Below are 13,274 nucleotides of genomic sequence, written 5' to 3' on the forward strand. Positions count from 1 at the left end.
CCCGTCCCCCCTCCCGCCCCCCGCCCCCGCTCTCACTTTCCCTTCGCTCCCTTCCCCCCACTCCCGCTGTGCCCGGAGCCGGCACCTTGTTTAACCCCTTCCCTCCCGCGCTTCGCAGCGCCCCGGCGCCCCTCGGGCTACCACCCTTCTCAACAACCCCCCAGGACGCGGAGCGTGCCTAGGGCTGCCCGGGAAGGGGCGGGCCCGGGCTGAGCGCCCGCCCGCGTTCTCGGGATCCATTGGCCTGGCGAGGGTGAAGGGGTGGAAAGGGACCCCAGAGGCTGAAGCCGGCATTCTCCGGACCCCAGCCAGTTCACCGGCGCCGGGAGGGCTGCGGGGGGGTGCCTCCCTCGAGCGAGCCACGCGTCCGCGGTGCGCGGGAGGGGAAGCGGGGGGGAAGCGCGCGGCCAGGTGGGCGTGGCTAGCTCCAGGCCCGGAGGCGGGCGGTAGGTTCGAAGACCCCAATCTCATCCTCTCCTCTAGTCTGGGTATGTAGGAGCCAGGGCTCCGGGAGAGGATGGAGAGAGATCACGCCCCTCACGTACACGTCACTGCTTCCACGGCAACCGAGGGCGGGGGAAGCGGGCTGGAGAAGACCTTCAAGAAAGGAGACTACCGGAGGCTTTGGGACCCGGGTGGGGGTGGGGGTGGGGTGGGGGTGGGGAGGCGGCGGGGGCGGGCTTTTCAATCTGCTTCTCCACTCGCTGCTGCAGCACGAAACTGAAGGGGAGGACCGGTTCTGCTCATTCAACAAGCGCTCATTGAGCTTGGGCTCTGCTTGGCCCCTTAATGCTTAGGCGCTGGGCTAGGGTGCCTCGGGATCCGAACCCTGCCCTACCCGTCATTGTAAGTTAGGGTAGGATGGCCTTGCGCCCCGGGTCAAGTCTGTGGAACTGGTGTAATGATTAATAGTGTCCTTTTTCACGCTTAAAAGTGTTCCACTATGGAGGGGACTAGTTACGGAACTTTGTCTCCTAATACCGGAAAGACTCCGGCCATACAGGAAAGGAAGACAAGCTATTGTCTGATCACTATGCAACAGGCACTTTCTTGGCCCTTTGTATTCTCTGTGTCATCTTTGCCCCTTGTCTGCAAGGTAGGTATCACTTGTGACTTTTTTAGATGAAGAGACTGGCTCAGAGAGGTTGAGAGATTTGCCCAAGGCCAAACAACCAAGTATTAGAATCCAGATCCAGGTTTATGTGCCCTCCAAAGTTGGAATGTCCTACCTTATGCTTCCTTCTCAAAATAAATAGATTATATTAAATAAGTAAATGAGATACTATATAGATTATAAAGAATTTATAATCTATGGGGTTGAAAATATTACAAGACAAAATAAGCAATAAAGTAAAGAGATTGAAGGCAGCTCATAAGGCTCTGAGGGAAGCTGACAAAATGATCAACATTGGGTGGAAATGATCGGAGCCTTCCTGCAGGAGGTGGATTTTGAAGGATCATGGGCATCAGACCAGGGACCCAGAGCTAGGCAGGCTGGACTCTCCAACCGTGAAAAGACCCCTCTATAAACCCCAAGTCACTGGTTGTGCCCACTCCCCTTTCGGCCTTCCACCCCCCTCAGTGGTTTTCTGCTCCCAGCAGGCACTCAGGGGCTCTGCAGTTGGCATTTGGCACAGACTCCTTGACGTTAACTTGGATGTCTGCTTCTCCCTTCCCCACCCTCTCTGAAGATTGGGTAGATAAAAAATTGTGACTTTTCAAAACAGAAGGCCTGAGCAAGTACCAGGAACCAGCAGGCTCGATGGGAATGAGGAGGCCAAGTCAGGAGAGAAAAATGAGAGAAGAGCACAGTCAAGTGGGTTGGTCACTTGACTAATATCTGCTGCCCTTCTGCTATGAACTAGGCCCAGGGCTAGACTCTACGATCTGGGCACACCACGAATGAGCCCCGGTCCCCTCATGTGGAACACACAGCCGAGAGAATGGTGTACCCAGTGTGCTTGGCTGAGGAGTCTGAAGTTGAAAACATACAGTTTTCCAGTAGGCTAGTTAAGAGAAAGGAAAAACGTGGATCAGAAAGGTGTGGCAGAGGCTGTGGGAATTTGAGCCAAAGGTGGAACCTCTGGGATAGAGAGGAAGAAGTGGATGAGAAAAATAAGGAACAATACATCTTGTAATAAAAGTAACAAAGGGAGGAGTTTGGGTATAGGATGATGAAGGAGAAAAAATAGTTAAAAACTGACCCAGCTTCAGGATCCTGAGTGGCTCAGTGGGTTAAGCCTCTCTGCCTTCGGCTCAGGTCATAATCTCAGGGTTCTGGGATCGGAGCCCCACATTGAGCTCTCTGCTCAGCAGGGAGCCTGCTTCCAGCTCTCCCTCTGCCTGCCTCTCTACTTGTGATCTCTCTGTGTCAAATAAATAAATAAAATCTTTTAAAAAAATTAACCCACCTTCATGGTGAATTTGGGGGATGGGAAAGTCACCGTGGGTAATGGGGAAGAGCTGGTGTGAGCAATATGAAGATGAGTTCAGCCACTTCCAGGTCATGTGAGGACAGGTGTCCCGTAGGTAACTGAACTCGGAGATAATGGGCTGCCTTGTGAGAGTGTCCCTGTCACCGTAGGTATGCAGATAGCTTCAGAACAATGACTGACCTGGGATATCATGGACAGTTCATACATTAGGTAGAGGGTTGGAGTTGATAACAGTTAAGGCATCTTCTGGCTGGGAGATTCAGTGAGCACTGGCTGGATGAACACATATATGGGAAAAATGACTGTCTGTGTGGGAAGGGGGTCCATGGCCCAGGCCTGCATTGGCATCCATCTCCTCAGAGGATGCCAGAGATGCCATCAGATGGCCCAGGGGCATGAGGCCCAGGTGAGGCGCTTCTGCTGCCTGGGGTCCCTCCCCCAACCCCACCCTCCAAGGCCCTGGAGCCCAGGCCTGTGCTGGCTGCCAGGGCCTTTCCTGGAACTCAGCAGAGGACGGAGCCCCTCCCTGCCAGCTCTGGCACACTCCAGGCACAGCGTGTCCCCTGGGGCACCTAGCAGACACCCCAGGAGGTGAGGGTGTGGGACAGATCAACGCCTCCAGGAAAAGTCCAGCTCTGGGCTGTCATCCTCACAGTGGCCCCGCCAGGACAGCAGGCCCAGAAGAGGAAGGAGTAGCTTTGTGGCTGGGTGGCAGGATTCATGGGTCTTTGTTGTGGCTTTGGGTGGGAGGGTGGGTAAGGGAGAGAAGCAGGGTCTCAGGCTTCAAAGCACCTCCCCACCTGCTCTCCCTCCCTCTGAGGAAATCTTCAGGGGCCTAGTGGTTTTGAGGGGAGGGGACAGGAAGAGACTCTAAACTCTGGGTCAGCCAAGGACAGAGGTGGGGGAGATCTTGCCCTATATCCCATTTCTCTCAGCATCCTGTTCTTGTGCTCCCCACCACCCTAGGACAAATATCTATCCCCCACCTGCAAGATGATGAGTTCCATCCCCCATACCAAGACCTCCAGAGGTCTCCCAGAGTGATGGGCTTTGGGGGAAACGGTACTTGGGACACAGAAGCTGTAGGCCAGGCCACACCTGCCCGGTGGCACGAGGAGAGCGCCTCTCCCCAGGGCGGGGGGTGGGGGGAGCCGAGCCTGCTCGGCTCGGGCTGGGGGCCCTGTGATGCTGGAAACGCAGAGGCGAGCAGGCAGAGGGATGCGCAAACGGCCACGTGGAGGTCCCGCGCGGCAGGCAGGGGCGGGAGCCGGGGAGCCGGCAGTGCGCCCGCCTTCCCCTCCAACTCCCCCCCCACCCCCAGCTCGAGGGAGCCTCCGAGAGTCGGGTCGTCGCTGACCGCAGGCTGCAAGAGCGGTTGATCTGGTGAGCGAGCACACCCACTTACCCAGCTGCTGAGTCAGGCTGTTCTCGCTCCCCGCTCGCCCGCCCGCTCGGGACATTGTGTTCCAGCCCCGGCGCGCTGGCACCGGGCCCAGGCGCTCACACCAGCCTCCTCGCCCTGTTTGTGCTCGCGGCTTGCGCTCGGCGCGCAGCCTCCCCGCCGCCGCGGTCTCCCCGCCGCCGCCGCAGCCCTGCGAGTGCGCGCTGGGGCCCGGCCAGGGGCGGCCGAGGGCCGGTGCGGAGCCCCGGGGACGCGCGCCCTGCCGGGAGTGGGGGTAGGGAGAGCCCTGCAGCCTTACAGCACTCAGACCTCTTCATCTCCCACCTGCACCCCAGTGTAGCAGCGCAGGCGTGTGCGGGGCCCAAGTAGCACAGTTGTGGCGGTAGGCAGGTGCTGGTAGCTCCCCGAGGGAAAAGGAGCCGCCCGAGCTGCCGCCCGAGCCCCACCAGCGCTCGGTACGGTCTGGAGGAGAGCAGCGAACGCGCCAGCCCCACTCTTGGAAGACCTGGGACGCGGTCACGTGACAACGGAAGCCCGCTGGAGGGGGCCAATGCGCGCGATCCCCCGGAGGAACCTCCTCGTGCCTCGGTCCCCCTTCCCCGACCGCTCTTCACACCAGCCTGGAGACTCCAGGGATTCCCAGGGGCTGGCGAACTAAGCCCGGCCCTCTGGGACAGCTTGGGAAACCCCTGGCGGGACGCCAGGAGTATGAAGAGCCCGGGAGTAGACGGCGGGGTGGAGGAGAGGACCCCAAACTGGAACTGACCCCTCCCTTTGTTCCAGCCCCAAACCCAGATTTACTCAGAGCCAGGTTTTCTCTTTACCCATTCGTCTACAGAAGGACGTCATCGAGTGCTGTTCCACGTCTCCAAACCGAGCAGGGGACAAAGGACTTGTCTCCAGAGCACCTACCATATGGAAGGCTCTGTGAGGTCCTGCTAAGGACGTCATTAGAAAGTTGAGGACACAGTTCCGAGAGTCCTCCCATCTCCCTCCTTCCCACCTCCACAGAGTGCTGTGCCATTTCTCCTGCCCCGAGTGCCTATCATCCTAGTCTACCCATCCTTAAGCTCCAACTCTTAAAGCCTGCTTGAAACAGCGCCAGCCAGATCTGATTCCTCTCCCCTCTGAATGCCCAGCACATTCAGTTTGTACCTTTCTCGCAGCACAGCCTGTGGCCTCATATTCTAGTGATCTGTTTACTAATTCTGTTCTTCTAACCAGATTAAAAAGTCCTTGAGGCAGAAACAAAATCTGCCTCTTCGAGGCCTCCCCCCATCACTTGAGCTCATCCCCCACGGGCCAAGCTTGGCACTGGAGTTGATGTTCAGTAAATGTTGGGTGTATTGAAATGATTTCCTGCCCTTGGGCAGATTGCAGACCAGTGGAAGAGACAAACACAGAGCTCGTGAGGTTAAATAATAACCCAAGGCAGCAGGTGGTGCGTACCAAACGTTAAGAGCTATAGGGACTCAGGAAGGAGGTGGTGATATGGGAGAAAAATCCCAGGAGGTTCTAGGCCTTGAGCTACGTGTGTGGAGGAGGAGAGACAAGGCGTGGAGGTGACTCATGCTGGTTGACATCACCATAAGCCAGCCTCCATGCTAGCCACTTTCCATGCATTATCTCTAATATTTCGATGGGGGAGGAGGGTAGGTTTGGAAGGAGTGGAGGGGCTGGTGCCCAAGCCAGACTTGCCCAGAGCTAACCAGAGCACAAACGCAGCCTGGGATCTGGGCTCCCCACCCTCCATTCCTAGGCACTGCCTGTTCCCTGGCCTGCCACGCCTGCACAGTACACCCAAGAGAGCTGCCCAGCACTGCCCAGCTCTGGATGCACTCTGGTCCCACCCCGGTGAACAGCTGCCTGTGTGATCTTGGGCAAGACACTCCCTTCCCTACACCTCACTGCCATCTGGACCTTGCAGCGCTTACGCTTACAGGCTGGACTCTGTGAGTTAGTGTTCCCAGTGATGATGGCCACTTCCCTCGTGTTACCTGGGCTGCTGTGGCTGCCTACATCCACCACCACCCCCCACCCCCGCTAGCCCTCTCACCCTCCCCCACTCAGGGCTCCCTCCCTGTCTGGAGCTGCTGAGAGGAACACTGGGTACAGAGTGTGAGCTGGGATAGTAGGTTTCCTGTGGTTGCAAAAGGAACATCGGGACTTTCCCTGTGGTGCCTGAGCTGTGGGAGAGTGGGGGAGGAGGAGGCAGGGCCAACCTCGAAGGAACCTCTGCTTCTCTTCCCTCCCCTCCACAGTGCTCCCAGCTCTCCAAAAGGCTGGTACAGTTTGTTACGCTGGGGCCGGAATGTACCGTGTGTTTCATATGGCCTCTGTCCAGTCCTACACCGGCTGCTTTATATTTATACTTCCTTCTTCAGCTGTGGCATCCTGCTGGCAGTCAGTCACCCCTGCTCTCATCTGCCCACCTCCCACCTGGGCCCTGCACCCCACCATGAGTCAGTCCTTAGGTTCTAAACTCTTGTGAGAGGGTGGAGTGGGGTGCAGAGAACACCCTGGAGGACAGAGTCGGACTCCAAAAGGGTAAAAGCCCCAGTTCCTGTTCTCTCTCCTATCACCCAGCCCTGCAACAGCCTCCGAGGTCATGGACCCTCCAGTTTGGGTCTGATGGTTCTCTGGGGCCTTGAGGTTGATCCTCCACTCCTTGCCCCTCTTGTTTACCCAAGCACTTCAGAAATATTCTTGAGCCTGGCTGGACAAGTGAGCAACAGGCTCTATTTATGTTGCCTCCCCGAAAGCTTGGCAGACCTCTTAATCCATGATCCTCCCCCATCAGTCATAGAGAACACGGCAGAGGTGGGGTGGGCAGGGGCTTGGAATCCCCCCCACCCAAGAATCACACATTCCTAATAGAAGCTGCAAAATGGAATTTGACACTTGGTGACTTAATGATTTTCTGAGTCATGACCGGTTTAACTTCCTCAAAGTGGCTTCAATGTTCAGAGATTGATCAGGCCTTCCTCCCCTGGTAGCTTGTGATATTATAATATAGAATATTTGATATAATAATTATATTTGATATATTATATTATGTTAATTATTAAATATATTAATTATAGAAATATAATTAATTATAATATAATATATAATTAATTAAATATATTAATTAATTATATTATATTTGATATAATGTAATTATATTCGATATAATAATAGTGAATATCGATTGCTACTGAGGACCAAGCATTGGGCTCAGGGCTTTATACACACAAGCTCATTTACTCTTTGCAACAGCTCTGGGAGGTGGACACTATTGTTAGCATCCTTTGACACTTAAGGAAACTGAGGCTCAGAGAAGTGACAGAGCTAGGATTCACATTTAATTCTACCATCAGTGCCAGTATTTCTGAATGTTCTGCCAGATTGCTTAGATCATGTGTCTAAATTGTAAATCCTCCATTTCTCAGGCCTCCATTTCTCAGAGTCTTATTCCCTTCGTCCTCAAATGATTCCAGGAACTCTGCCTCCTTGGAGTTCATATGCCTTGGGTATAATCTGACAGCCAGAAAACTGTTTTCAGCCCATTTGACAGGGTGAAGTGTAGAGGCCCCAGAGGACACTCAGTGGTGGAGCTGGATGGTCAGGTTTGCTGGCTGAGGGCATCCTTAGTTGTCTCTCAGCCAGCTGGCATGCATGCCACCGCCGCTCATCCCCTCACCTGGGAATAAACTTTGCCTTGTCGTATTGATCTGGTATCGAATCCAAAAAACCAGAGGCTGAGTCTCTGAACTTGGGTCTGTCTGCGGCACTCAGTGACATAGGGGCATGTGAACTTAGGTTCCTCTCTTAGGACCCATGCACAGTTGGACTTCGGGAGAAATCACCACTGTTAGGTCAATCCCTGCCATTTGTATTGGACTGTGTACATTTCCCCGACATGTCCTAACTCAGTGTGATCTTAACGTTCCTCTAAAGTAAGAATAGTACTTGCCTTCCTGATGGGCAAACAGGCAAGAGTGGCTCAGTTGCTCACCCAAGGGCAAGAAGCTAGGTTTGTGACTGTGATATCTTGGGTGCCGTGTTTCATAACACAGGGCCTCTTCTGAGCTAAGAGAGGAAGAGTTTCTCAAGATGTCCCCAAAATCTCGTGACATGTGTCCTTTCATCCAGCCCTACAACCAGGGGAAGGGACCAGAGCACCACATTGCCCGCACCACCCTTATCTACCCCCAGAGGCTGAAGCAAGGGCACCAGACATCCTGTAGCGAGTTGGCCTGTCCCACTCTCTGGCTTCCTGTCTTCTGTGGCACTCATGGGCACATTTTGTCCCCTCAGAGCCCAGTTCTTCCTCTTTCATCCTTCTCTCTGTCTTTGCTGAAAGCCCTGTTTATATGCCTCCATCCATCTGTGTTTGCTTTTCATTTTTGTTGTTTACTTGTTCGTTCTCCGGGAAGTGTCCTAGGGTCCCCTCTGACACTGACTTGTTTCCAAGGAAGCCATTCCTAACCCTACCTTACCCCTTTCCTCCACCTTCTGCCAGTGTCAGACTGCCAAGCTTCATGCATCAATGAGGTACTTAATGAGCACCTACTCTGTGCTCCAGGAATTGTGTTAATTCCTCAGGACCCGAAGTCTAAAAGCTGTGTCTGCGCATCTATTAATCGCCTACTGTATGCAGCGGGCACCGTGCTTCATCCTGGGGTGCACCAAACCTAGTCACTGCCCTCAAGAGATCTCTGGGCTACTTGGGAAGCTGAACAAAAATAGATCATTACACTGCCTGGGAAGCTGGGGACTGGTTGTGGCCAGAGGGGTCAGGGAGGACCCCTCTGATCTGAGAGGAGTTAGCCAGGCAGAGCCAGCGTGCAGGGTGTTCCAGGTAGAAGTAGTGTCTATAAAGGTACACTGGTGTGAAGCAGACTGTGTTTTCCAGTGGGCACTTTGAGTTGTTTGGTCTGGCCTGGACATGGAGTATAGGTTGGGGAACCCAGGGAGACGAGGCTAGAGACAGGCAGGCCCAGATGGTGCAGAACCTCATGTTCCAGTAAAAGGGTTGACCTTTATCCTGGAGCAGCCGGAAGCCCAAGCAGCCTCATGGCTCCCTGCAGCCTGGGAGCTCCAGAGCTGGGCCTGGGCCAGGCCCAAAACCCTCTCTCGAGCCCTCAGTAACCCACATTTATTGGGGAGCCTGGGTGGCTCAGTCGTTAAGCACCTGCCTTTGCCTCAGGTCATGATCCCAGGGTCCTGGGATCAAACCCTGCATCGGGCTCCCTGCTCAGTGGGAAGACTGCTTCTCCCTCTCCTACTCCCCCTGCTTGTGTTCCCTCTCTCACTGTGTCTGTCTCTGTCAAATAAATAAATAAAACCTTAAAAAAAACCCACCCCACATTTACTGCCCTTTGGCTTAGTGAGGCCTGTGAGAGAGTCAGACACTGGAAAATAATGCTGGTTTTTTAATTTAATTTAATTTAATTTATTTATTTGACAGACAGAATAATAAGGTTTTAAAGCACAATCATTCATTCATTCATTCATTTATTCATAAATATTTAGGAAGCTCTGATATTTGCCAGGTGCTGCTTTGAGCATTGGGAATGGGTCCTTAAACCCTACAGAGATCCCAGCTCTCAAGAAACTTACATACTTGGCAGTTGGAAACGGAGGATAGGCCATAAACAGAAAACCAAATGAAACAAATAAATTAGCAAGATAATTTCAGGTTGTAAAAACAGAGTGTTGCAGTTGGGGGTAATGGGGTAGTTTGGGTAGTCAGGGAAGGCTGCACTAAAGAAGGTTACATTTGAGCTGAGACTGAGATGACAAGAACAAACTGGTATATGAACATCTGGGGCTGATGATTCCAGGCACAGGAAACAGCACACGCAAAGGCCCTGAGACAGTAAGGAGCTTAGAGTTTTCCAGGTTTAGAAAAAACGCTGGGTTCAACTTTATTACTCTATAGCAATTCTATACAAGGATTATTGTACCCATTTTGTAGAGATTGAGACGGAGGCTCAGAATGGTTACATTTCTTGGCCAAGGCATAACTGGTGGTAAAAATTTTGTCTCTAAGGCCACTGTGTGTGTGTGTGTGTTTTAATCAAAGTATCAAGTACAGTAACCATGTGTCCTAAAATATTTGGGAAGGTCCAATTTCCAAAAATTTGTCTCATTGTTCTCTGGACATTCATCATGGGCATTCTCTGTTCCAAATCACGACTTTGAGCCCTATCTCTGCCATGTACTACCAGTGGGATCCTAGGACAAGCACTTTATCACCATAAGCTTCAGTGTCATCATCTGTAAATAGGCAGAGTAATAATTTCAGTAACACAGGCTTACTGAGAGGATTAAATAAGATAATCCATGTAAGGCAGTACAATGCCTGGAACACGACACACATTCATTTCATTCAATTCATGATAGTTTTTTATTGTTACCTTTGGAAACTGAGGTCACCTGTCAAATGGTCCTGTGGCCACGTGAAGCCTCTGATGCCTCAGACAGCCAGGGGAGCTGTGGTCAGTGGGAGAGCAGGAGAGGGCGACCAGGGGTGCCCTTCGCCTGTGCTCAGCCGCTTACTCCTTGAGCTGGGATCCCACACTGACACTTCTTGTACTTCCCGTTTCCAGGGAAATTCCTCGCCACTAGACCACACCCGCCCTTGAGGACCTCCCCATCTCTTTGGGCAGAGCAGAAGCCAGACAGAGCCGGGGACCGGGAAGTGACAGTCTTGAGCCCTGTGTGTGCCAGGAGCCCCCAAGGGGCAGGCGCCACACCGGCAGGAGGATAGGCCCATCCCACCCCCTGCAGAGGGAGCGGGGTGTGGGCTGCTAGGACAGAGGTCTTCTCAGAGGAGGTTGGGACCCCTTGGAGTACGTGACTCCTGCCCTTCCAGCCTATTCGTTCCAGTTAGCAGGAGAAAGACCCCTCCCCACCCATCCCCACCCATCTTCCCCAGCTTCCTGCTCTGCTGGGAGGCCCTGTCACCACACACACACACATACACACACTCTCTCTCTCTCTCTCTCTCTCTCACACACACACACACACAATTCACACTCACAACACCCTTCCAGGCACCCCTGAGAGGACCAGCTGCAGTTGGGAGGTGGGGGTGGGGAGAGCACTGCCAGGGTTCTCAGATCCCCAGCCTCCTTCTCCCACCCCTCCCTCACCCCCAACTGCTGAGCTGCTTCTAGGTTTAAAGCAAAACATGATTCTGTCCTTCCTGCTGCTCGGTGGCAGCAGCACCGCCTGGGATTATTTTTAGCATGGATGCAGGGAAGGCACATTTCTCCTTGACTTTCACTGGGGACATCCCCCATCCCCCAGCCAAGACTTGGCCTGGGGAGGCCAGTGCGGAAACCCCCCTCCCAGAAAGGGGAAATGGGTGTGTTTTCTGTTCCTTCAGCTCACCAGAACGGGAGCTGTAGTCAAGCTTGGGGTTGTACTGATGGGAAATTCTAAGTTCCAAAACCCATGGGTTCCACCCCATCTCTGTCTCTGTGTCCCCCTGCATCTGGGGAGCAGGAAGTGCACAGTGTGTGCAGCCAAGATGCCCAATCTGTGGGTGCTGGGGCCCAAGGGGTGCCACTTGGTTCCAGTTAGCACTGTGGACTACATGGGGGTTCCAAGCATTCTGGGTGATGTTCACATGGGTGCTTGCTTTATAATTCATTAAACTGAGCATGTCTGTTTTACATATTTCTCTGTATGTGTCTTTTAATAAAAAACAATTTTTTTAAGTAGGCTTCACACCCAATGTGGGGCTTGAACTCAACACCCTGAAATCAAGAGTCCCATAATCTACTGACTAAACCAGCCAGAATATGTGTCCTTTAGATGCTAGCATTACTTTATTGAGGAATAATCTACATACAGTAAGAGTACAAATCTTAAGTTTACAGCCTGATGAATTTTGACAAGTGTATAGACCTGAGCAACCATCATCTAAATCAAGATTTTGAACATTTTCCATACCCCTGTATTCTCTCGTTCCCCCTCCTAGCCAGTCCCCACCTCCGGGGGGGCAACTTCTATCTGAGTTCTACACCACAGGTTGGTTTTGTGTATGCACACATATTTGTGTTTTAGAAGGTTGTAAGAACTACAGCTGCTATCATAGAAGAGGGAAGTGGGCAATACAATCTTTAACATGAAAAGGGGGCCTCAAAATAGAAGGGTTATTTCTATTTGAAAAAAAAAAAACAAGGAATCACTGGCATGAGAAACTGTAGATTCCAGGGCCAGCCCAACATCTCAGGATTGGAACAGGAGGTCTGGGGATACTTCTCAGAGCAGACAGAGTGGGGAGAGCAGGAGTGAGGGAGAGGCCTGCCAGGGCTCCTCCTGGGTCCATCCAGCCCCTTATTCCTTATGAAGTCCTTGCCCCTCCCCCAGTCCCCCCACTACAGCAGTTTTCAGCAAGGCCAAGGCTGCAGGGAAGGGCGCTCTCAAGGGCATCCGCCCAGGGACAGGGAGAAGTCAGGGCCTCCGTGTGGCCAGATTGTTAATCTCTCTTGTTCTCCCTTCCACAGTCTTTTGCCTTCTTCACTCTATGTCCTGCCCAGGGAGAGGCTGAGGTTCTCAAGGTAGGGTGGTACCAGAGTCATGGAGCTCATCATTCTTTCCTTCCTTCATTTAAAAACACTGATTTGATTGGAAGGGGAGGTGAACCATGAGAGACTATGGACTCTGAAAAACAGTCTGAGGGGTTTGAAGTGGCGGGGGAGTGGGAGGTTGGGGTACCAGGTGGTGGGTATTATAGAGAACACGGCTTGCATGGAGCACTGGGTGTGGTGAAAAAATAATGAATAATGTTTTTCTGAAAATAAATAAATTGGAATAAATAAATAAATAAATAAAATCTTTAAAAAAAAAAACAAAACACTGATTTGAGGGGTGCCTGGGTGGCTCCATTGTTAAGCATCTTTCTTTGGCTCAGGTCATGATCCCAGGGTCCTGGGACTGAACTCTGCTTTGGGCTCTCTGCTCTGCGGGGAGCCTGCTTCTCCCTCTCCCACTCACCCTGCTTGTGTTCCCTCTCTCGCGGTGTCTCTGTCAAATAAATAAGTAAATTAAAAAAAAAAAAAACCACAAAACCAAACACTTATTTGAGCTTCTGTTCAGCACTGAAGAAAGGAGGATGACTAAGATAAACGTCAGTCCACAGGGAGTGACAGGTAGCATTCCCAGCTGAGGCAAGTCCTTTCACCCCCTTGACGTTGGAGATCAAGGGCTCAGAGAGGCAAAATGACTTGTGCGGTATCACACAGCAAGCTGCTGACAAAGGGAGGTGAAGAACAGGGCCTCCCTACTGGGGATGAGAAAGTGAAGGAAGCAAAATCAGCAGCCTGACACTCCCTGGTTTTCTTTCCCGAAGGCTTTCTGGAGTAGCAGAAAGAGCACTGACCTGGAAGTCAGGAGACCTCATTTCTGCTTCTAGGTCTTAGAAGCACTTCCTTTCTCTG

The sequence above is a fragment of the Neovison vison genome, chromosome 1 (assembly GCF_020171115.1).
Source record: "Neovison vison isolate M4711 chromosome 1, ASM_NN_V1, whole genome shotgun sequence".
Classification (NCBI taxonomy): Eukaryota; Metazoa; Chordata; class Mammalia; order Carnivora; family Mustelidae; genus Neogale; species Neogale vison.